The sequence below is a fragment of the Cervus elaphus genome, chromosome 14 (assembly GCF_910594005.1).
Source record: "Cervus elaphus chromosome 14, mCerEla1.1, whole genome shotgun sequence".
NCBI classification, from domain to species: Eukaryota; Metazoa; Chordata; class Mammalia; order Artiodactyla; family Cervidae; genus Cervus; species Cervus elaphus.
Genome location: NC_057828.1, coordinates 31,410,515 through 31,436,202, shown reverse-complemented (window position 1 = coordinate 31,436,202; position 25,688 = coordinate 31,410,515). Strand labels below are relative to the sequence as shown.

Here is a 25,688-nt window from a genome sequence, read left to right as displayed (position 1 = left end):
CTTGGAAGGAATTCTGTCTCACTTAGGACCTGCCTGGAACATGTACCTGATGGCTGGAATCCCAGCAGCCATTTATTTACCGTCAAGCAAACTTGAGGATGAAAACCAACAGCTGAGAATGGTAGAAAGGAAAGTTAAAAGGAGTCTGGGTCGCTGACAACTGTGAGGCAGCTGGGCCAGCCCTGGTATGTAGCCTCCCATGTACTTTCTTTCACATGCAAGAGAAATAAATGACATATTCAAACTACTTATTGACTTTGTTGTTGCAGCATAACAAGTCCTAACAGATATGGAAGATGCAAGAGTCTGGACTCACTGAAGTCATTCCTTTGATATGCACCTTAGCTATCTGGGGCCAGTATCCTGTGATTTTCACATTCTGAGCTTCCTCAGGACTTGCCTTGGGGAATGGCTGCAGTTTGATGGCTGCTAGATAACAGGGCTTCTTTCCTTCCTGAGTTCTGCCCCCAACCCCGGCTCACCAGCTCAACTTCTGTGGTGGCTGCAATTGCTGATGCACCCATAGGGTCACAAAGAATCAGACATGATTAAAGCAACTTAGCATAAACACACACATGTGATGCCCTTTGTTTTCTGATATGGCAGGGAATGTTCCATTTCTCAGAAACAAAACGTCCTAAGTCAAAGAGTGTGTCTCAAAGTTGGAGACCTAGACACAGATGACTGCCCTCATGACTTCTCCTAAGCTGCATTCAGTGTGGCTGCGAGCCCTTTTCCAGGGTCGTGTCATCAACCTCCCTTTCCCAAGGGAGGCAAAAAATTAGAGGTCAGAACTTGCAGAAAACCAGTAAGAATTCTAGCCTTCCATTGAGGTAGCATATCTGAGATGCCCACTGCCAGGCTGGCATGGTCCATGGGCAGCTTCATTTCTGCCCAGCAAAGCCTGGGAACAATGACGCTCATGGAGGAGCCCAGGTCCACAGCTCACTGTCAACAGCCTCTTGCAACCATGAGCCTCCCCTGCAGAGGCTGACAGTGCCCAGACTCCAAGGGGAGCAGGCCTTGCTCCCTGCCACCCTCAGAAATCCCCAAACACAGTCCCTCACCTTCCTTGGGGAAACTTCCTCACCTCCTTCTGGACCAACCCCTCCTAGCATCAGCTCTGGCCCCTCCTCCAACCCAAAAGGAACTCAGCTTGAATCTCCAGAGTAAGCTTTAGTCACAATAGAGATTTTCTTCCAACCTTTCAATCCTTTCTCCCTGCCCCGGGGGAAAGAATGTTGTAAGGATCTCTTTTGAAGACTCAATTAGGTACCTCCCACCATCACTGGCAGAAGAGGCCCCTGAAAACGATGCAGCCTTGAGCAACTTGTCACAGTAGACAGCGAGGAAGGGATCAAAGACCTCGAGAGCCAGGGCTGAAGGACTTGGAAGTCAGGCTGAAAGGCTCTCCTTGGCCAGAGACACAACAGTGTGTATCAGTAAGGATAGTGACCTTGAGAGATCGAAACAGGTAAAATATATTTAAGTCTTCGAGTCTGTAATGATATCTTTTTAAAAAGAGAAACTCATTGGTTATGTGCTGAGGATACTAATAAACCAATTCATTATTTTGAAACTGACAAACAAAGGGAAAACTCAAGGAGGAGATAAGGATAGAAAGAAACCACCCTGTTCCGAGTAAATATATCCCAGGATGCTAAAGAAGAAAGAGGAGGAGGAGGAGGGGGATGAAGAGGAGAAGGAGCTTAGTCTGTGATGACTCTGATGTCATGGAAACAGGAAGAGCAGCAGCTTTCCACTCCGGCACTGGGAACCACAACTTACTCTGTCCTTGCTGGTCAGCTGGGGGGTCTCTGCAGGGCAGAGCAAGCAGGGCTTCTTAGGATATGGTCCTCCAGAGACAACACCATGCTAAAGAGAGTGAGGGATGCATGGGAGGGGATAGCAGCAAGAATATTCCAGAAAGCATGTGGGCATGTTCTTGGAGCCCAACAAGCTCTTTTACACAATGCTGGGTGAGACAAAGAAGATGCCACTTCCTTGGGAAGGATGAGAACTGAGCAAAACCATTGGGTTTTGCAGTTTGCAGACTTTAAAAGACTTTGAATATCAAAGGAGTTTTCAAGGGAGTTGATTCAGGAAAGTCATGTTGGTTGTTGGCTGTCAGTTAGTCGTGTCCGATTCTTTGCGACCCCGTGGACTATAGCCCCCCAAGCTCTTCTGTCCATGGGATTCTCCAGGTAAGAATACTGGAGTGAGTTCTCATATACTTCTCCAGAAGTCATGGGTTATCCCCAAACTGCAAAGCCTGGAGGAGGGAAAGTTCAGCCAGACTCTGCTGAGAGAACCAGCAGGAAAGTCAGAGAAGGAAAGGTGACTTGAGGATGAAGCTGGGAAAAAGGAATTTCTTTTTAGCCTTTTTTTTTTTTTAAGCATAGGCAAAATATCATAGTGGTTAAGATTGTCAGTGCTGAAATCAGACAGACTTGGTTGAATCCCAGCTCTGCCAATTACTAGTTGCAAGTTACTTAATTTCTCTGTGCCTCAGTTTGCTCAGCTATGAAATGGGATATAAGAGTGGGAGAGGCTGGAGCAGCCAGTCATTACAGAGTGGACAAGACCTGAACAAGAGACCGCTGGGCAGTCATGACGTGAGAGGGAGGCTGTGAATTTCCAAGTTGGGGGCCACTCTGGTCCTCACTCAGGGCCACTGGCCTTTGCTTTGCACTCTCTCTTGTGCAGGGTCTCTACGTGGGCTGGAGGATCTCCTGGGGCTGGAGAAATTGCTGAGCACCTGAGGGTGTCCTCTGGCTCCTGTCTTCTCTGAAATCTTCCCCTCGGAGAAGAAGTTTAAAAGCTGGACTTCAGACATTGGTTTTATGCCTGGTGCTTTCTCATTGTCATCTTGTTAAGTCTCTGTCTAGACAGCCATGTGAAGTAGGTATTATCTGCTTTTTCTACAGATGAAGAAGATACAGTGCTAAGAGGTCACACAGAGCCATGGTGAGATAGAGCAGCCCAAGCCCATCTCGGGCATCCTGGCTGTGTCTGCTTTTGCCCCCTGCCCCCCAGACCCATGGCCCTTCACTTCTCTTTCAGCCCCAAAACAGTCTTCAAGGGGGCTTCCTGACCCTTGTGAGGGTGGGGGGGATCAGGGTGGCCTGAGACACGCTCTTCCACAAAAGCTTTAAACCCACCTGTAAAGAAGATGCCAAATAGTGAGAGCTCCTGCCCACTGAGTGCCAGGCTCCATTCCCTAGCCCTGAGCTGGCACCAGATAAGCATCATCTCATTTAATCTTCTTAGACCATATAAGGCAGGAACAAAAGCACCCAGACTCACAGGACAAACATCCCTGAGAGAGGGGTGCTGAGCTGGCCCCTGCGGGGTTAATGACCAGCAAGAGAGCCTGCAGGCAGGGCGCATTGTGACAGGAGATGGTGGGGAAAGGCGAGAAAGAGGCGCAGCTGAGTTGGGGTTGAGGGGCGGGCACCCTGAGAGATTTCTTTATAATTTGGTGGGCACCCTGGCCAGGTACCAGCCTGGTCTGTTCACTTTCCTCCCTTACCCTCTTCTTCATTTGAGGATGGACTAGGGTCCAAACACCCAGGAGAAAGACGAAGAGACTCCCAGGACTTCACTCCCGAGAGACTGGGAGGTCAGTGGGCAGAACTGGAAGGTCTGGGCCACCTGCAGCCAGTAGGATAGGAAAGGGGGATGGGAAGGAAGGTTGGGTACGGGGGAAGCAGGGAGAGTGAAGAGGAGGGAGGAGGGTAGGGAGGAAGGGAGGTAGAGAGGGAGGTGGCAGACATGGAAATACAGTGTAAATTACAATTTACTAACATTGTATCTGACACTTTCAGGGTTCAGATGAGACCATTCAGACCCCAAAGGGCCAGTTCTTGGCGACAGAGCTCACCCGTATCCCAGAGGGGTGGGCTAGAGGTGAGAAACATGTGACAATTATGTTGACACATCTCCCTGAGACCACATCACAGAAGAAAAGGCTGAACGGCCCCTGGCTCCACCCAGCTCATGTGGTGTTGAAGGGAGTCTAGGGTGCATGGCGGCACGCCTGTCCCTCAAGGTTAGTGCCACCCTTTCCCAAGCTCTCGACTCTGTGGGGAAGCTCACGGTCTTAACTGCTATTCAGCGTGTGGAGTAGGAGACGAGAGACTTGGAAACAGGCGAACACCTGCCCTAGTGGAGAGAGGGCGGGGGGCCCTTGTTATCACAGGTGGGACTCAGGCCTGCTCCAGTGAGGCAGGCTGCCCCGACTCGGCAAGGGCTGCCGTCACCATGGAAACTTCCCTGTAGAGGACTGAATGGCCTGCGTTTTGAGTTTCATCTCCCGACATAGGATTTCAGAATGCAGAGAGCAGGGATGAATTTTCTCTGTTTTGGTGCCGGCTGAGCAGCGTATGTAGCCCAGGAGACAGCTGTTGAGCTGCTCTGGAGTATGAATGGGGTGGGGGCATCTTGCTGGACCAGCCTCTCCCGTTGGCCACCCTGCTTCACTCAGAGGTTCCAGCTGTGCTGCGTCAGGTACCAGGGACATGAGGATGAGCAAGGGATGAATCGTGACCCTCATATGAGGCAGGGGTGATAACACTGCTCTCCGGATCCCTGTGGGGTCGTCCGAGGCCTTCCTCACACACTGCCCCATCCGTCTCCCCAGAACACCCAGGAGAGGGGAATGCTGTGCCCAACGCTGGTACCCTTGGCTGGGAACCCTCACCAGTTCCAGGCTAAGTGTGAACCTCGAGCCGTGACTGAACATTGACTCTAGAAGGTAGTCAATGTGTGTTGTCACGCTAAATAAGGGGACGAGAATTCTTCAAGCAAATAAGAGAAAGGACAGCCTGGAGGAGGAAATTGGAAAGCTTTTCCCTGGTTGAAATAGCCTAGGCTCTCTTCTTGGTCAGGCGGCTGGCAGTCTTTTCAGATGCTGAACAGGCACCTGTCAAGCCATTTCCTGCTGGGAGAATGACTAGCACGCCAAAAGGGGTATTTGAAGGAGATTTAAGTCTCCTCTTTACAGACAGCCATGTTGACAAGGGTTTCTTCACCCCCTCCCCAGCTCCCTGACTGCAGCTGGAAGAATGACCCTCCCCCTCAGCGCCATGGTCCCCTTCAGGCAGCCATGGTCCTGCTAGGAAGAAAGCAGGATGAGCCAAGTCCTCGTGTCCCCCTTGGCACGGGGAAGATGGGACTAGTGGGATCAGCCTCAGCAATGGGGCTGGAGGACTTGGGACTCGATCTCAGTCCTACCACTTTCTACTGTGTGACCTTGGGTAGCTCAATCAGCCTCTCTGAGCTTTGGTTTCCTATCTAGTAAGACAGACAACACGGGGTTGTGGTTGAAGGCCAAGGGCGAGAACCATACTTCTAGAATCCAAATCCTGGTTTGCCACTTACTAGCTGGTGAGTGGTGAAGGCAATGGCACCCCACTCCAGTCCTCTTGCCTGGAAAAGCCCATGGACAGAGGAGCCTGGTGGGCTGCAGTCCATGGGGTCGCTAAGAGTCGGACATGACTGAGTGACTTCACTTTCACTTTTCACTTTCATGTGTTGGAGAAGGAAATGGCAACCCACTCCAGTGTTCTTGCCTTGAGAATCCCAGGGATGGGGGAGCCTGGTGGGCTGCCGTCTATGGGGTCGCACAGAGTCGGACATGACTGAAGTGAATTAGCAGCAGCAGCAGCAGCAGCAGCAGCAGCTGGTGAGTAAGTGGCAAAACCTCATCCTCCCCAGTTTTTTTTTTTTTAATTGGAAGGTAATTGCTTTAAAATGTTACATTGGTTGGGCTTCCCAGGTGCTGCTAGTGGTAAAGAACCCGCCTGCCAATGCAGGAGACATAAGAGACGTGAGTTCGATCCCTGGGTTGGGACGATCCCCTGGAGGAGGGCATGGCAACTCACTCCAGTGTTATAGCCTGGAGATTCCCATGGACAAAGGAGCTTGGTGGGCTACAGTCCATAGGGTTGCAGAGTTGGACACAACTGAAGCAACTTAGCACGCAGGCATGTTGTGTTGGTCCCTCCTGTTTTGAAGCCCAGCCTTGCAGGCACTCCAAATGGCCAGTGACGGTGTGACCCTCCCCGTGGCCACTCTGGGCCTATCTGTTCCAGCTGGGTCACCAGGTGCTCTTTCACAGTCTGCTTGCACTGCCTGCCTAGAATGCCTGCCACAAACTGCCTTATCTGTAAGGCAACTGGGTTATTTAGGGTAGATGTTTCCAGAATTTTGTCATCATTTTTAACTGCTTTGTTGAAGTATCATTTGCATTCTATTCAATGTCTTTGAGTAACAGTTGTGCAACCATCACCACAATTGAATTTTAGGACATTGTCCTTACCTGGAAAAGGTCCCCGTGAGCAACTCTCTCTTCTGAGTCCCAGCCCCAGGCATGTTACAATATTTTTACTAAAAAAATAAGAGTTAAACTTTCTTCAAAATGCTTTGCTTTTGAAAGTAAAGCTTCAAAAACATCCTCACAGGAAAACTGTAACAGCCATCTATGCTCATTTCTCATGGACTCACTGATGAGCAAGGAAGCGCTGAGTATCTGAGGTGACATAGGAATGGATGAGCACCTTCCTAAGACCACAGCTGTAGTTGTTCAGTTGCAAAGCCTTGTCTAACTTTTTGTGACCCCATGGACTGCAGCATGCCAGGCTTCTCTCTCCACTATCTCCCAGAGTTTGCTCAAATTCACGTCCATTGAGTCAGTGATGCTATCTAACCATCTTATCCTCTGCCAACTCCTTCTCCTTTTGCCTTCAGTCTTTCCAGCATCGGGTTCTTTCCCAACAAGTGGACTCTTTACATCTGGTGGCCACAGAGTCCACAGCAAAGCGGGGACTGGTACCCCCCAGCTCTCCATATCCAGCAATAGCCACTACAGTAACTCTTCTAAAACTCCTCTAATGATGGTTATCCTAGTTAACTTATCTTAATTAATTCTTTTTTTTCCCCACCCTTTTTCTCACTTTGCCTTCACCCAGCAGAAAGGTTAACTAGAATTGAATGTCTCAGAAACAAAGAGCAAAGCGGTGCCTGCATGCTTAATCGTGTCCGACTCTTTGAGACCCTTTGGGCTGTAGCCTGCCAGGCTCCTCTGTCCGTGGGGTTTTCCAGGCAAGAACACTGGAGTGGGTTGCCATTTCATTCTCCAGGGGGTCTTCCCGACCCAGGGATCAAACCCACGTCTCCTGTGTCTCCTGCATTGCCGGCAGATTCTTTAGCCGCTGAGCCATCTAGGAAGCGATGGAAATAGCAAAGAGGGAGGTAGAAAAGAAAGGGTTATAAAATCATAGGTCATTTTCTGTACTTATCATGCAAGGCAGGAGGCTTCTCCTTGACTTTCACACCTCCATGTGGTTCTCCAGTCTCTGAGAGCTCCCTATTGACAATCTCTGCATGTCTTTTTTTCTCATTATAGGTTAGTACAAGGTAGTGAGTATAGTTCCCTGTGGTTTACAGTAGGTCCTTGCTGTTTATCTACTATACATATAGTAGTGTGTATCTGCTAATCCCAAACCCTTAATTTATCCCTCCCAGCCCCATTTCCCCTTTGGCAACCATAAATTTTTTTCTGTCTGTGAGTCTATTTCTGTTCTGTAAGTATGTACCGTTTTTTGGTACCATTTTTTAAAATTTCACATATAAATGACATCATATGATATTTGTCTTTCTCTAATTTACTTCACTTAATTTGATAATCTCTGGGTCCACTCATGTTACTGCAAGTAACATTATTTCATTCTTTTTTATGGTTGAGTAATATTCCATTATATATAGGACTCTTTCCCTCTGCTGTGAACTGTAGTGTTTCCCCAGCATGTTTCCCTGTCCCTTTTGGGGACAATGAATCCCCACTCCATAGATGCAGATGGCCCTTAACCAGATGCACATTTTTAAAAAATTCAGATGGTGGGACTTCCCTGGTGGTCCAATGGTTACGAATCCACCTTGTCAGGCAGGGGACCAGGGTTGGATCCCTGGTCTGGAAAGATTCCACATGCCTCAAAGCGACTAAGCCCACATGCCATAACTAGAGAATCCATGTACTACAACAAAAGATCTGAGATGATTCAGCAAAGGCCCCATGAACTGCAACTAAGACCCAATGGAGCCAAGTAGGTAAATTAAATAAAATAACATTTTTTAAAGTTCAGGTGGCAATGCAGGGAAGAGAATGTAAAGGTAGAAACTAGAGGCCAGGAAGTCTGGTAAGGGATCCTGCAGCAATCCAGGTAAAAGATGATACAACCCTGAGTAGGAGGGGCAAGGGGGAGAAGCTGGGGAGGGCAGCTCTGAGAGACGTTTAAGAAGTGGACTCGGTGACTTTGCTATACAGCCGAAGTTAACACCACATTATAAATCAACAATACTTCAATTTAAAAGGAAGTGCTTCTTATATATTCTGTATTAGGATTTTATCTGTTTAGTTTTCATGGATATTTATTTTCAAGAAAAAAATTGTCTTTACTTCAGAAACAAATTTTAGCATGATAGTGCTCAAATTCATCAAAACTAAATCTATTGCACCCCTTGAGATGATTAGATGGTTTTTCTCTTTTAATCTGTTAATATGATAAATTGTACAGGCCATGTCCTAGTAAAAAAGACATCCTCAACATCTGGGATTTTACCTAACTAAATGTGGTATTTTTTAATGCCCTGCTGGTGTTTTATTTGCCAATATTTTGTTTAGTGTTCTCGTATCTGTATTCATGAGTGAATTGGGACCATGATTTTCTTTCCTGATAAATTTTTGGTTTTGGTATCAGTTTTGGAAGAGGAAGATGCTGTAATCCAGCTTAAATATCTTTACACAGAAATCTTTGAAAGTTCGTTTTTATTAATCAGTGGTACCTAGAGAGGACTGATTTTAACCCACTAAGTACTTAAAAAAAAATCAACTAACTTAGCAATATTTGGTAGCATTTTCCTGTGGCTTGACATCATATTCAATGTAGATGTTAAAATCCATCCTGTTCCCTTTAAAAAGAGCTGGATGGGTTTGTCCAGCTCCACTCTTCCAGCACCTTCCCTGCTTGCTGTCATTCCTCAGAGTCCACGGACCACGGTGCCTCCAGCACACCTGTGCTGCCATGACCCTGCCTCACGACCTGGACCACGGTGCCTCCAGCACACCTGTACTGCCATGACCCTGCCTCATGACCTGGACCACAGTGCCGCCAGCACACCTGTGCTGCCATGACCCTGCCTCATGCTCCAGGACGTGACTCCAGAGAAGCCCAAGAGCCAGCAGGTGTGTGACATATGCTTTCTACACAGCCTAAGAGGTTCCCAAGCTTCTTAGAAAAATTTTACATCAAAGACATCATGAGTTGCAGGCTCCTGGTGAGTGCTCTCATGTTGTCATTCAAACAAAACTTTCTAGATTGGCTTCTGGGCAGGCAGCCCAATGTGAGAGCCCTTGGTGGCCAGGCAGCACCACTCAGGAGCAAGGCATCACTGTCACGGCTGGCAGGAGCGTCTCGTGGCCAGCTTTCCCCCTCCGGCAGGGCCTCGCCTCCATCAGCGTGCTCTGCTCATCCTCCCGGCCCAGCTCCTCCGTTGCTCCCGGCAGTGAGCAGGTGGGCTCCAGCAGCCCCGCGGGGTAAGGTCCAGCGGCGAAGTTCAAAAGTAAGAAATCCTGTGTGCCTGCTGCCTCCCAGCACAGCATCCCTGCCTTTGCTTCTTTCCTGTTCTGGATGCACAGGCCTGAGCCGGACAGGCTGCCTCGCCATCACACGGGGCCCCTCCTGGCTCCTGCATGGGAAGTCTCGGAGGCTCCTTCTGCTGGACAGGCCAGCCAGGCCCTGCTCTGGATTAAACACAGGGAAACTTTCTCTACAAGACCCTAAGGGATGTCTGAGCACCAGATCAGAGGGATCGTAAGGTTAGGTGGCCCGTTCCCTACAGAGAAAGGGTTGGTGCTTTGTCCGCTTGCCCATTCTCTTTCCCCCTTTCCCTCCTTCCCCACTAGAAGGAAAGAAGAAAGGGAGAAAGGAGAATGGGAACAGGGGAAGGAGAGAAGGAGAGAAGGAAGGGAGGGAGAAAACATCAAGCAAATAAAACACCACATCTTGAATTCCTATGAAAACAGGAGGTAGATTCAGGAGTCAGGGTAGTGTGAGGAAACTGAGGCAGCTCCGAGGGTGGGAAGGCAAGCGGGCTGCGGGGGTCAAAGCCAGTTAACATGTGGCAGCTTGTTATGTTATGTGGACGTGCCATACCCTGGCCGTGGGCTGCCCTGAGCTGCCACAAAGCAGGGGGCCCTGGACACCCTCCCTGGGACAGCCGAGCACACAGCCTTGAGGCTGCCTTGTGCTGGATGAGTGCAACTAGCTCCCCCCATGAAAGCATCCATCACGGCCCTGTTTCCTGACCAGGGTTGCCCATCACCACAGCCACCCCTTGCCCTGGGATTTTATGATACGCTGTGGGCCAGGTGCTATTTTTGGGTCTCTCAGCAGACTTCATCAGCACAAAAGAATGGGAAAGGGAATGGTCCCATCGGTCTCAAAACATGTCTGTGATGTTTATTTTTTTCCCTTATAAAAGAAGGAAATACTCAGAGAAAGCATGGCAAAGTACAGGAAAGTTTTAAAAAGAAAGAATTTACCCATAGTTTGACTACTCAGAGACAACTGACATTAATATTTTGGGAACACGTATGCCTCACTTAACATCATTTACTTTCTTCTGGTTTAAGAGGATAGAGGTAAATAGGTGTTAAGTAAAATGGCAGTTATCACAACATAGAGGTATTCTTAGTAAAAGAACTATCCTTCTTAACCTCCCAGCTAAATTTTCCCTGAAATTCATTCTCTTGAACTATTATCATATGGGGAGGGGAGAGTCTCTTGCTCTCTCTTCCCATGCTTTCCAAATCAATTCTTTATTTATTATTTGACTTCTTTTCCATCATAATCATATTACTTTGAGACATTGCAATTTCATTCTCTAATATCTCCAATAGCCTCACAAAAAGCAGGTCTTATGCAAATGTGCAAGTTAAACCCAATGTGGCAGATTGAAGATGGTCACAAATTGTGGGACAGATTTTTATGTCCCCCCAAAATTCACCTGTTGAACTTCTAACCTCCAGTTCCCCAGAAAGAAACTGTGTTGGAGGCAGGTCCATTAAAGTGGTGATTCAGTTATGATGAGGTCATTAGGTTAAGCCCAAATCCAATATGACTGACGTCCTTGTAAGAAGAGGAGGTCTGGACACACACTGACACCAGGAATGTGCCCACGCACAGTAAAGACCATGGGGAAAAGCAGCCATCTGCAAGGCAAGGGGAGAGTACTCAGGAGAAAGCAAACCTGCTGACACCTCAGACTTGGGCTTCCAGCCTCTGGAACTGTGAGAAAACAAATGGCTGTTGTTTAGCCACCCAGGCTCGTGGGTATTTTGTCATGGCAGCCCTAGCAAACTATTACAACAGTTGTGCAGCCTTGGGCAAGTCACTCACCCTTTTGGAACCTCAGATCTCCATACACAAGCTGAGTCATCACAAAGATAAGAATCAATGTATGTGATACATAGAGATATCTAGCATTCATGACTAAGCATACATGCACAGCATTCTGCTGCTGCTGCGTCGCTTCAGTCGTGTCCGACTCTGTGTGACCCCATCAACGGTAGCCCACCAGGCTCCCCCGTCCCTGGGATTCTCCAGGCAAGAACACTGGAGTGGGTTGCCATTTCCTTCTCCAATGCATGAAAGTGAAAAGTAAAAGTGAAGTCACTCAGTCGTGTCCGACTCAGCGACCCCATGGACTGCAGCCTACCAGGCTCCTCCATCCATGGGATTTTCCAGGCAAGAATAGTGGATTGAGGTGTCATTGCCTTCTCCGGCACAGCATTCAGCAAGTGGTTAAAACAAGGTGCAAAGTAGCATAGCTAGAATGCTTCCTCTGTGTGAAAAAGATATTTTGGTTATCTACTCAGTTCAGTTCAGTTCAGTCGCTCAGTCATGTCCGACTCTTTGCGACCCCACAGACTGCAGCACACCAGGCTTCCCTGTCCATCACCAACTCCCAGAGTTTACTCAAACTCATGTCCATTGAGTTGGTGATGCCATTCAACCATCTCATCCTCTGTTGTCCCCTTATCCTTCTGCCTTCAATCTTTCCCAGCATCAGGGTCTTTTCAAATGAGTCAGCTCTTCACATCAGGTGGCCAAAGTATTGGAGTTCGGCTTGAACATTAGTCCTTACAATGAACACTTAGGACTGATCTCCTTTAGGATGGACTGGTTGGATCTCCTTTCAGCCCAAGGGACTCTCAAGAGTCTTCTCCAACACCACAGTTCAAAAGCATCAATTCTTCAGCGCTCAGCTTTCTTTATGGTCCAACTCTCACATCCATACATGACCACTGGAAAAACCATAGCCTTGACTAGACAGACCTTTGCTGGCAAAGTAATTTCTCTGCTTTTTAATATGCTAGGTTGGTCATAACTTTCCTTCCAAGGAGGTTATCTACTAATGTACAACAAGGCCTCCCAAAACTTAATGGTTTAACACATCAACAAACATTAGATTATCTCTCATGAATCTGTGAGTTCACTGAGTGATTCTTCTGTAATTTTTTCCTGGGTTGGGGGGCGGGGGGAGAGGTGGACTCTCATGCTGCCACAGTCAAATGGCTGCTGAGCTGAATGGTCCAAGATGACTCACTCATATGTCTGGTGTGTTGGAGGGATGGATGAGAGGCTTGGACTTCTCAATCTCCACATAACTGGCTTGGACTTATATTTTGGCAACTGAATCCTGAATCCTAAATCCCAAGGGTAAATGTGCCAAAGAGGAAATGAAAGCTGCCAGTCCTCATAGGCCTAGAACTGGCAGAGGGTCACTTCTCCTGCTTTCTATTGGTTAAGGCAGTCACAGGATCAACTCAAGTTCAAGGGGAGGGGGAGAACACTGCATCTCTCAAGGGGGAGAGCAACAAAGAGTTTGTTGCCTCTCTAATCCAGCACAGGGCTTTCCTGGTGACTCAGATGGTAGAGTCTGCCTGCAATGCAGGACACCTGGGTTCAATCCCTGAGTCGGGAAGATCCCCTGGAGAAGGGTATGGCTACCCACTCCAGTATTCTTGGGCTTCCCTAGTGGCTCAGATGGTAAAGAATCTGCCTGCAATGCAGGAGACCTAGATTTGATCTCTGGGTTGGGAAGATCCCCTGGAAAAGGGAACAGCTACCCATTCCAGTATTCTGGCCTGGAGAATTCCATGCACAGAGGAGTCTGGTGGGTTACTGTCCATGGGATCACAAGAAGTAGGACACGACTGAGTGACTAATACATTCATTTTCAGGGCACAAACTCCTTACTCAGATAACTGACTGAAAGGAGAGAAATTCTTCTTTATAGAAGGTAACAATTCAATAATAAATCAGAAGAGATGATAAAATTGAAAAGTCACTACTTCACAACCCTTATAAATAATGAATCTGAGTTGCTACAACAATCAGGCTGCACCACTTGAACCCACTTGGTAACAGAAAGAAACAAACCAGACCAGATGCCTTAATGCAGTCATGCAATTTTAAGTGTAGAGCACCACCTTTGAAATATTCTTGCCTAAAACAAGGAATCCAGTGGCCTGTCAAAGAAAAGGTTGGGAGAGGGAAGTGTCCACCTGTGTGCAATGTTACTTTGAAGAGAATTTTAAGCCAATAATAAAGCCGACTAAAAGTCAGTCTGCTTTTTGTTACTGCCAGACACCAGCAATTCAAAACAATGTCAGTGATAAAATACCCCTTTCCTCCCAACTGTCTGTTCCTAATGGTTCTCTGTCCTTGATACACCATTGTCTGAAACGAATCAAGTTTCTAGACATAAATAACAGTTTACAGAAAATACAGAATATGGGAGAACAAATTAAATGACATCATAAGGAAGCATGCATCCCAATCTAGAATAAGAAGCATTCTATTCGACAAATCACCCAGGTTCTCTAGAAAATCAAAAGCATGGAAAGGAGGGAAGGGGGGCTGTTACAGACAGAGGAATGGAGGCATCTAAGGAGACGTAACTAAATGAACGAATATGCAGACCATGTGGCTCCTGATTTGGACAAACCAACTGGTTAAAGATAATTGTAGAAAGGTAATTAACTATGCTAGCTGTGATAAGGACATGATGGATATATTTTTATATGTATATATAAAGTCTCATATTATATAATGATCTCTTTCAAAAAACTAAGATCATGGCATCCAGTCTCATCACTTCATGGAAAATGCAAAGAGAAAAAGTGGAAGCAGTGACAGCTTTTATTTTCTTGAGCTCCAAAATAACTGGATGGTGACTGCAGCCATGAAATTAAAAGATGCTATGTGAGGAAAGCTATGACAAACCTAGACAGCATATTAAAAAGCAAAGACATCACTTTGTTGACAAAGGTCCATATAGTCAAAGCTGTGCTTTTTCCATAGTCATGTACAGATGTGAGAATTAGACCATAAGGAAAGCTGAGCACCGAAGAACTGGTGCTTTCAAATTGTGGTGCTGGAGAAGACTCTTGAGAGTCCCTTGGACTGCAAGGAGATCAAACCAGTCAATCTTAAAGGAAATCAACCCTGAATATTCATTGGAAGGACTGATGCTGAAGCTGAAGCTCCAATACTTTGGCCACCTGATGCAAAGAGACAACTCATTGGAAAAGATCCTGATGCTGGGAAAGATTGAAGGCAAGAGGTGAAGAGGGCAGCAGAGGATGGGATGTTTAGATAGTATCACTGACTCAATGGACATGAATTTGAGCAAACTGTGGGAGATAGTGGAGGACAGGGAAGCCAGGCATGCTGCAGTCCATGGGGTCACAAGAGTCAAACACAACTTCATGTCTGAACAAAAATAAAGTCAGTTCAAAATGACTAAAATTATTTCTGACTGAAATGTCATGACACCTAGGATTTGTTTTAAAATATGCCAGTAAACAAATGAAGAAGCAACCAAAGTCAATAGAATAAAGACAAGACTGTCCATGAGTTGATGACTGTTGAAGTTAGGTAATGGACACACGGCTGCTTGTTACACTAGTCTCTCTCTTTTAAAAATCTTTTCATAAGAGAATGAAAAAAGAATAGATGTATGCACAGTGGTAGCTGCCATCGTTAACATCATCAGACCCGAGTAACAGACTCAAGCATGAGGAAGGTGGCATCTAATTCTCTGGGAAGGAAGGACTCGCAAAAGCTGGATCAGGTACTAACCAAGAGGACTGGACTAGGCCCAGTGGTCAAAGTACAGGCAGAGAAAAGAAGCCCAGCTCAGCTGCTGAGCAGAGAGAAGAGCCCAGGCAAACAGGCAGATTGCAAGAAACTGAAGATAATGTCACTGCAAATAGGTGTAGGTGAACAGGCATGGGGTTGCCTCCAGGAGATAAGGCAACATTCAGACATCCTTGGGGAAGAAACCTGTCCTCCACTGGCTGCAGGGTCTCAGGCCTGAGGAGGGGGCAGGAGGGGTGTTTAAGGACAAAACAAGGGGCTGGCAATAGTGAAGAAAGCCTTCCTCCCATTCAAAAGTGAGGGGACATATGTACACCTATGGCTGATTCATGTTGAGGTTTGACAGAAAACAACAAAATTCTGTAAAGCAATTAACCCTCGATTAAAAAAATAAATTAACTTTTTAAAAAAAGAAAAAACAGAAAGGCTTCTGCCCTGGGACTGCCACACAACAAGATCATCAGACAATTTCATCAATAATGAAAATTAACTACTAACTCACGTTACAAGAGACTCCTAAGCTTAGGGACAGCAGGGGCACATTCCAGAACCCAGATGCAATTTGGAGGGGGTCCCTGCACTGGCATCCAAGCTCTGGACATGCCCCAACCCAGAACAAGACAGATCAAGCCCAGAGGGTAGGGCATGACAGGAGCCTGTGATGGAGACTAAATGACCCTTAGGGTGAGGGTTAAAGTACTAAAATAAACATGTGAAATTTTCAATTATGCTCACACACACACACACACACACACACCACTGAATATGTATTAGAATAATGTTGTATTGCTTTTGCCCCATTTAATGATACAGTAGCCAGTTATTTCACCAGGAAAAATGAGCTTATTCATAAACAGTCAGAGGAACTGGAACTTGGATATACAAACTATGGCGTACCACATACAAATTCGGAGAACAAGGAGGGGGAACTTGCTTTTATACAGAAGGCGGAAGGAGTTTAGAAGAGACTGTAATAACCAAAGAGTCCATTGGAGGAGCCAGGAGTCCAGAGTATGGAGGATTCTTATTGGTTGGACTGCTGCAGTCTTTAATTGGCTTGACTGTCCTCCAATAAAGAGAAATTGTAGTCTTTCTGCTAGAAAGTAAAGTAGTCAAGAACTTCCTGTGTGACATGTAAGGTACAACTCTTCCTGTTTGGAATGGTTGAGGATGCGTGGTGAGGCATGAGAGCGTCCCCTACAGACTTGTTCCAATTCTAGTTTTAACTAGGGTGTTTTATTACATTTGTATAAAATGTATTTGTATTTATTTAAAATGTATGTATTAATCTGTATTACTTTCGTAATCTGCAATCTCTTATGATTTATTCACATAGCTTCTTGCACATGCAGCATCACTACATACTCCCAGATTTTTTTAACGAGTAGAAATGCCCTCCAGTCAGCCCGGAAGAGATTTGGCACACTTCATCTGAGCAATGAGATTGGTTGCCTAAGTGTTGTAGGATCTGTATTTGTAAGATGAGAAGCTGTTTGGAATTCCCATGCTGACAGTATTCTAAGAGATGAAATAATTGGGGGGTGATTAAATTACCTGGGTGCAAGATGAAAGAAAGTGGAAGTAATTCTAAATGAGGTGATTCCCCTTCCCTTTTCCAATTCTGGGGCCACCAGTGACCTGAACCCTAAAGGTGGTGACAGGGAACGCTCGGCACAGCCCCCTCCAAACTCCCCACCCTGTCCTTGGCTTTGAGACACCTACAGTGTCATGATAATGAGGGAAATGACCCAGGCCCTCCCAGCCCAAGAAAACTACCTAAACCCAAACCTTTCTTTAGAATTCAATTGAAAAATAAATCTCTAATTCAAAACTAAATGCCAAAAATATTAAAATGCAAACAGACAAGCTATTTTTCAATGCACAAGTCGTGTTTTTAGTTGATTAAGCCTCACTTGTTCAGCACTCACCATGGGCTGGATTGTACATACAATAAACTTCCTATATACGAACCTTCGAGTTGAGAATTTTCAAAGATGCATGTCCAGTCTAGTAAGATAGTTCACGTGTCTGGCGTACATTGTCACATATACGCATCCTCTACAAGTTTTCTGTGTACCTTACTATACAGTGTTGTCTAGAGTACAGTATCTTTATTTCAAGCCTAGGATGTCTGGAAGCAAGCATGAAAGCATCAGTGATGTAACTGGTACTGTACTTTTCAAGGTACTGTGTTGTAAAATTTAAAATGTTTTCTTCGTTTTTTGTGTTTGTTTTTATGTATTATTTGTGTGAAAAGGATCATAAACCTATTACAGTTCCATACTATATAGTAGATTGTGTTAGTTGGGTATCTAAGGTAACTTTGTTGGACTTACAAACAAGTTGGACTCAGATGAGAACTTGTTCCAATGTAGAGGACTTAACTTTAGCTCTCCACGGACAATTCCCCCCCAGAGAGACTGCAAGTGGCTTCAGGGCAGCTCTCTTTTACCCAGCTCTTAGCAGGCCAGCCTAGAAGACTCTTGATGATTGCTACCTACAGTCATATTTCAAAAGCACTGATAAAGGGGCCACATTTGCTGTGTTTTTAGAGCTTGAGTGACTGTTGAGGAACGAATGTTTATCCCGTCATACTGCCTTCCATCCTCCTCCTGTCTTTTTTCACACTCCTCCCTTCCCCCTCTCTGTAGCTGAGTATGTGCACGTGTGCACGCCCGTGTATGCAGTGTGTACACAGGGACATGTGTGTGCGTGTTGGAGTGCTAGTGAGAGTCAGGGGAGGGAGGCTGGTGTCTCACACACACCCTGTCCTTTCATTGTCCTGACCTTTTCCTTTTTCCCTTTCCCACTTCTATGCCTTTAACTATTCATGTGTTTAGAGGCCCTGCCCCGTTCCTGCCCCACAGCCTCTTCCATCTGGGTTGCTGGGGCGGGAGTGGGTGGGAAAGAACATGAGCTGCACCTCTGTCCACAGTGGAGACAGAATCTCGGGCTCCTGCTCCCTCTTCCCTGCACCCTGGGAGACCAGGGTCCTGACAGCACAGTCCTGGGGTGAGATAAAGAGAAAGAAGGGCTGAGAGAGCTGGCCGACTATATCCTGTCCTCCCAGAGCAGAGGTGGCGTGAGGCTCTGCCATCGGCCTCTGCCTCCCTGATGTGGTTTTTGAGTAGGGCTGACTGCCCTCCTCAACGGCAACTTGATTCATTGTTTCGTTCCCCAGCCACTCACAACCCCAGGGCTGCCTGAAGTGTGAATGAAGCCCACTTAGGAACCACATCTTGGTTTCTCTTCCCGCACTGGCCAGCAAGGTCCTCTTCTTGGGGACAGAAGGGTCACCGCAACAGCACCACTCGCCTCAGATACCCTGGTACAACCCGCTAAGGATCATTCTTAGGGAAACCTTGCATCTCCATTGTGTTAATTAGTTCCAGAACTGCTAATTAAAGCCCTGAGCTGCTGCACAGGAGGGCTGTCTGCGTGCTGGGATGAGGCCACAGTGAGGAGTGGGGATAAAGACAGAGGCACGGCTGGGCCCACAGTGACGGGACTTTCCGATGACAAACCTAAGACGTAAATGAACCTCCAAAGGCCCTTTAAGTTTGGCATTCAGTTATCTGGCTGTTTTGATAAGGAAGGACTGAGACCTCGTCATGATTTTCTGGGCCCTTGGCAGGCGGGTGAGGGACAGGCTCCAGACCTGGAGTGAGCTTCTGTCTTACATTAATGGAAGGCTAATGAATGTCTTAAAAGGAGAGGCTTTGTGACTTTCATGTGGATTGAAGGATCACCCCAGTGGGCAGCTACAATGCCAGTGGCCGCCTGCCTTTGGCCTGTGGCATTAATAGGCCCTTCAAGACACCGGCAATTTCTACCAGAGTAGGTCCTCTGTTCAATGGCCCCCGTGGGAGTTAATAAAGAGGAAAAAGTCCGATCCTCTACCTGCCGGGAATATGCACACCCCTGGAGCTCTGTACCATTCATGCAGGGCTGCAGACTCGCCAGGGACAGGCTCCTCCTTGGCCCAGGGTGGGGCTGGCGTTTCCTGGCAGACCCTCCACTCAGAAGTCCCAGAATCTGGAAGTTTCCTCACAGAGGGGCCAAGGGAATCCAGTCACGTGTTGGACCCACCATACTATACCCATGGGCCCTCAGGTGGGAAATTCAGGAAAAGGCTTTAGAGAGAAGAGGAAAATGCAAGAATTAAGGAAGGCAAAGGGCAGAGGGCAGGGGACTGGGGAAGGTCCTCTGGTCCAGTGGGGAAGCTCACCCCAAGCAATGCCAAGCTGTACCCCCACCCAGAAGTGTCCCCAGGCTCCGAGACAGCCGCGCCCCTCGCTCCCCACCTTCTTCAGCAGATGAGCCAGGCCAGCAGCACCTTTCCTCCCAGGTAAGGGCAGCTCTCTGAGCCAGTGGCCTTGGGTGAGTCACTTCCCTTCTCTGGGTTCAGGTCCCTCCTCCATTAAATAATGGTGGGCTCATTGGATGCTGTCACAGATAGACACCTCTGGGCTGACTTGGAGGGTTTGGGTGGAATAAAGTAACAGTTCCTTCGCAGAGTAGAGGGCTCAGTCCAAACAGCTGGCATCACCCTCCCTGGCCCGTGGGTAACATCAGTAAGGACCCCACACTGCCCGTCAAGCCCATAACTCTCCAGCCTATATCCCATTCCCAGAACTACAGCCTGCTAATCGCCCCCTCCCCTGTCCTCCAAACACCTTGCTAGTCTGGCAGCCCTGCCTCAGGCCTGCCACTATTTCTGCCCCCTCCAAACCTGCCTCCTACTCCCTCTCTCTCCCATTACCTTCTTCTATTTTTCTTCAAAGCCCACTTCACCACCGGACACCACCAAGTCTATGAGTTTGCTGTCCGCCTGTCTCACCTCTCAGATGGCAGGATCAGGGTCCACCCCGATCACTGCAACACACAGTGAGTCCTCCACAGATAACCCCGTGCCTCAGTGCTCATGGCTGCGCTGTTGCCCCCACCCCCCTGCAAGATCCAAGATCATCACCTCTTCAGGTCTCCCCTCACCTGCCTCTGGAGGCCTCCCCAGCTCTGAGCCCCACCTTCACTCTAATGCCTGCAGGACCAGGCTTCAATCACTGGCTTCCCTTTGGGACACAGCAGTAGCAGTGCTGGGGACTAAGATGTACACAGAATGTCAGCCCCAGGGCCAGAGGTTCAGACGTGATGGTTCAGACAAAGAAAACCTAATGCCATGCATGTAATTGGCACAGAGGTAAAAATCTCCTTCTCAAAACCTCCAGTCCACAGAACTTCACTCGTCCCTTCCAGGCACCACAGATGCTTAGGGAAGGCTGAGATCTGTCTCCGAGAATCAAGAACCAAGAGAGTATTTCTGGCCCAATTAAGCTTTAGTGCTTGACAAGTAGAAAATGCAGCCTCATCTATTTACATTCCTCATGGGAGAAGCAGACCGGCTCTGTGTACGTGTGGGCCATCTGGCTTGCCTTCCTGCAGGTGCACCACACCAAGGACACAGGTGGACCGGCAGGCCGTGATGAGGGCGTCTCTAAAATGATGTGGTCAACTTGTGACATCAGCCTCCGGCAATGAGTACAAATCTTGTTTTACAAATTATCAGTATTAGAAAATCAAGTAATTATCTCCATTTCAAAGGTACGAGAAGTCTTCTCATCCCTATTACGAACAACAACATTGAGCTTTTAAGGGCAGTGCTGCCAGGCATATGGTTTTTATTCTTTCAGACGTGGCAGATCGTACCCTGTCAGTTTCAGCAGGGTGACCAGATCTGAGTCATGATCCCCACTTGAACCTTAGATAGGTAAGTAGATGGGAAGACAGATGAGATGGTCCACTAAAGTGCGTGCATTTGAAAAACTCTTTAAAAAAAGAAAAAAGAAAAATCAACTCTAACGTAAGTGTCCATTTGAAACAGCTTCCCCCATGACTCAGCAGGTAAAGAATTCGCCTGCAATTCAGGAGACACAGAAAACACCGGTTTGATCCCTGGCTTGGGAAGATCTGAAGGAGTAAATGGCAACCCACTCCAGTATTCTTGCCTGGAGACTCCCAGGGACAGAGCCTGTTCCATGTAGTGAATGTCTGGCTGTCACCCAAAGAACCATAGACCTCTTGTCCTCAGGGCAGAGAGAGCCTGCTCACCCCCACCCCCAGGCTAGCCCCCACCCTGCACGAATACTAGTGGCCTATCCTTGGCTTTTGCTCAGGAACCCTGCTGTACTACCCCCTGCCTCAGCCGTGAAGAGCCCTCTCCCCGAGGATGGATCACCTTCGAGGAGGGTCAAAGACCCCTCTGTGCCAACAGGCCCTTGCCTTTTTGTGTAGGTATCTGCCATGTGTGACATGGGTCCTCTTCCCTCTAGGCCTCTATGTGGGAATGAGGGTCATAAATCATAATAGGCAGGGGTATTCCAACACAAGATAGCAGAGGGGTTGGTGTGAGGGGAGGGAGGGGTGAATGGCCAGTACCTCGTTCGTTTATTTAAGCTCTGCATAGCACTTAGTATGTAACCTGTAGTGTTCATTTCTGAAGCCTAGAGTCTAGCACAGTGCGTGTCATGTGGCAAGCTCCCAGGAGTTGCTGGGCCTGAATGTAGGCATGATCAGGTGGGCAGGGGGTAACCTGTCAGCTTGATCCATCAGAGTCCTATTAATAACAATAGTGTTAGTTACTGGACTTCCCTGGTGGTCCAGTGGTTAAGAATCGGCCTGCCAATGCAGAGGACGTGCGTTCAGTCCCTGGTATGGGCATGTGCCTCAGGGCAACTAAGCCCATGCTCCACAACAGGAGAAGCCACTACAGTGGGAAACCACGATGCTACAACAAAGAGTAGCCCCTGCTCGGCACAACTAGAGAAAGCTTGCACACAGCAACAAAGACTGCAGCCAGAAATAAATAAAATTTTTCTAAAATAATATTAGTTACCATTAATCAAGCACTGACTCTATACCGACTTTTAACATGATGAACCCTTATGGACCCACTAGGGAGAAAGATGTTCTAAGTCTCATGTTTTAGACTCAGAGGGGTTAAGCAACTTTCCCAAGGTCACACAGCTTATGACATAGCTGTCAAACCCAGGGCAGTCTGAGCCCAGAACCTGAGTTTTTGACTCTGATGTACCTCTCCCTTCACATCCCCACCCCTCTCAGAAAGAACAAACAGGGGCAAGACCAGAAACCTGAGATCAGCAACGTAACCACTCCCTGGGGAAACCTTGAGGGAAGGTGGCTCCAAGGCTTCAGACAAAGCATCTGCCTCCACAAAGGAGTCTTATAATTGAGGCCTGTTTTTCTACCCAACTGTCATTCAGCAGAACCAACCAGGACTGCTAACCAGCTGGTGTGCACCGGTACAGCTGTACCTGTTGGTAAAATGTTGAAATACATTCACACATGTTGGCAAATAGCTTCTGTGCTGACGTCTTCTGCCTGGGCCCCAACACCCTGATGATTCAGGAGCCCCTATGGGAATCCGGGAGCTTCCCCTGATCCCACAACCCCAGGATTAATGCCTGGCCCTGCATGGGGCCTCCAGGTCCTACTCCAGAGGTGGACTGAGGCTTGGTCGATGCTGGGTTCATTCCTGTGCATACCACTTTTCATCATTTGGGAATCCTCCTTTGGATTCTGTCCTCACTTGGGAACTGCTGGTCTGAAAGGGCATCTTCAGCATCTCCTAGGCCCCTGGAATAAAACAGTCCTTCTTACCCAGATCCCCTAGGGAAGCTGCATCTGGTCGGGGATGGCGGGGTGTCAGGCTCTGCCAACACAGAAGGGTGGCCCCCAAGGTAAAGAGTTGACCAAGGCAGCCATCGCTCCTTCAGAGACCCCCATAACCAGGATGAGCAACAGTCAAGCATGCCTGAACCAACGGAGGTATTCTGGTGAACCAGGAGGGTTGGAAGAATGGTCCAGGAAAGAAGTCTATGGTGGCCCAGAAGGGACCAAACACTTAGGAAGTCAAAGCTGTGGCATCAGCTGTGAGTGTGGGTCTGTGGGTGTGGGGCAAGGCCAGACAGAGAAACGAGCCTCAAAGACAGAAGCTGGAAGAGTAAGGACAATTCGGTTAGAGGCTTGGGAGGTGGGTCAGAGCACGGGCTGTTGTCGTTGTTGTTCAGTGGCTCAGTCGTGTCTGACTGCGACCCCGTGGACCGCAGCACGCCAGCCTTCCCTGTCCTTCACTATCTCCTGGAGTTTGCTCAAACTCATGTCCATTGAGTCAGTGATGACATCCAACCGTCTTCCTCTGTCACCCCCTTCTCTTCCTACCCTTAATCTTTCCCAGTATTAGAGTCTTTTCCAATAAGTTGGCTCTTGACATCAGGTGGCCAAAGTATTGAAGTTTCAGCTTCAGCATCAGTGCTTCCAATGAATATTCAGGGGTGATTTCCTTTAAGATTGACTGGTTTGATCTCCTTGCTGTCCAAGGGACTCTCAAGAGCGTATAATTTCAGTCTAACGATATCAATATTATAAGGGGTCTGAGGCCTGTTTCACATGGCACTGGTATGTGGCCTGCAGGCTGGGTGGAGGCCCAGGACCTGGATGCAAGCCAAGCTGTAAGGAGGGGAGCTGTGACTGAGGAAAAGGACAACACTTTGCTATCAGCAAGGTCCTCGAAGGTCTCTCCCCTGCCCCCGCCCCAAGCCCCCAGCTTGTACTGAGTGCGTCTCCCATCCCCACATTCTGAGTCAAAGTGTGATCAGACTTCATATGCTCTGCAGCAGAGCATATAAAGATGACAAAGCCCTGTGGATTCCTCTCTGCTCATTACCACCCTGACAGGCCTGCTGTTTGCTTCCCAGCCTCATATTGTGTTCGTGTGCAGTTCAATAGATTTTTTATTACAGTTGGAATTAAATAAGTGAAAGATGGATCCAGTGGGTTGAGGGAAAACAGAAGTTTAATCAAAGGAAATAACAGAGCCGGTCTGGTTCTAGAATTGCAGGATGTACTGAAGCGCCCAGCAGGGCCTGGTGACGACGTTCCTCTCAGTCTTTCCCTTTGAGGCTTCCTCCCCCAGCTCGTGCCCATGAGGGGGCTTCAGAGGCAACTCGCCCCCCCGCCCCCAACAGGTAGAAGACATGGTGGGCTGGGCCAGGGCCAGGCTCTCAGGACCACCACTGAACTCAGGAAAGCTGAAACCCAGGGTCTCCCTCCCATCATCCAAGTATCGCTGAAGGGGATCATCCTTTTACTTTTCTGTTACTCTGAGGCCCTAAGGGCAGCGAAACCTGCTGAAAGGGATTATAAATTATGGCTTGGGGGTCCTGCAGTCGTGGGTGTTGCCAGGACTCATGTGGTTACAGGGAAGGGTCTGTGGGGAGAGGGAGACAGAGTGTGAGATCGTGGAACTCGGCTGGGCTCAGCCCCGTAACTGGGGCAGCTGGTGGGTGGCAGGACCTAGGTGGGACCGCCCCCGGGGGTGCAGTGGGGAGGGGCGGGGCTCAAGCCCACCCCAGAGAGCTTGCTCTCAGGGTTGATAGGCAGAGGATGGTGCGTCTCCCACCTGTTTGCTCTGCTGCGGAGCTAGTGAGAGGTCAGAGTCTGCTCCCACTTGGAGAATGGTCCACTGCGAGGGGCAAATTCTATTGCATCTAGGTCCTGCTGGTGAATGAGACTCCTCTGTAACTACTGGCTCCCATGGCCTTGTGCCCACCTGACATCACGTCCAGGGTCATGACGGACATGTGCTCGGGAATGGTCTGTCCCAAGGAGACCTGATTGCCTGACTTGCTGTTATTTCAGCTCAGATTCCAGGGCCCTCGTCACTTGTCCCCTTGTCCCTCCCCTTCCTATAGCTTCAGTCTCAAGAACTGTCCCCTCTGTTAACACAATCTGCCTCAGTATCCATGCCTTGAGCCATCCCCTGGGAACAGGCATCCCACTTCACCCAACTCAAACCTCAGTCCTCTAGCTAAAGCTGGCTCCCAGAGGTTGGACCTCCTCAGGAACAACTGTCAGCCCAAACGGCTGGCCCTGCCTGCTGCCATGTATGCCTGACTCCGTACCAAGTGCCTGCTGTCTGGGACCCCTGCCTCCCTGTGACAGCTGAGTGTTTGAGGGCCGTCAGCTTCCTGCCTCCCCAGCCTCGCTACCACCTGCTGCCAGGGTCCCTCACATTACCTGCTCTGGGGCCATCTTCCCCCGTCCAGCCCCACCTGCCACCCTAAGCCCAGACTAGGACATTCCCGAGCAACCCTGTCATTGCCGTGGGACAAAAGGGCACCTAAAAGTGGTCCTGACAGAGAAAAGCTTCTGGCTTCTGCTAAACAATGTCACAATGTCCCCAGGGTGGGAGCAGAGGTGGTATTTTATTTTCCACAGGCTCTAACACTCTGACAAGAGACCCCAAAGACAGGACACCATCCAGAAGGCAAGGAAGAACTCTGGTCCTGAGCCAGCAGCTATCCTGACCCCCCAAGAGCTTGGCTACCAGGCGGTGACAGAGAAGCCCTGGAACCCAGGCCAAGGAACAAGAAATGTGTTGCC

General features: G+C 48.3%; 1 pseudogene; it reads left to right on the top strand.

Annotated features, from left to right (window-relative positions):
• The first annotated feature begins 9,083 nt into the window (after positions 1 to 9,083).
• Positions 9,084 to 25,688, top strand: part of LOC122707412 — a 32,231-nt pseudogene continuing 15,626 nt past the window's right edge.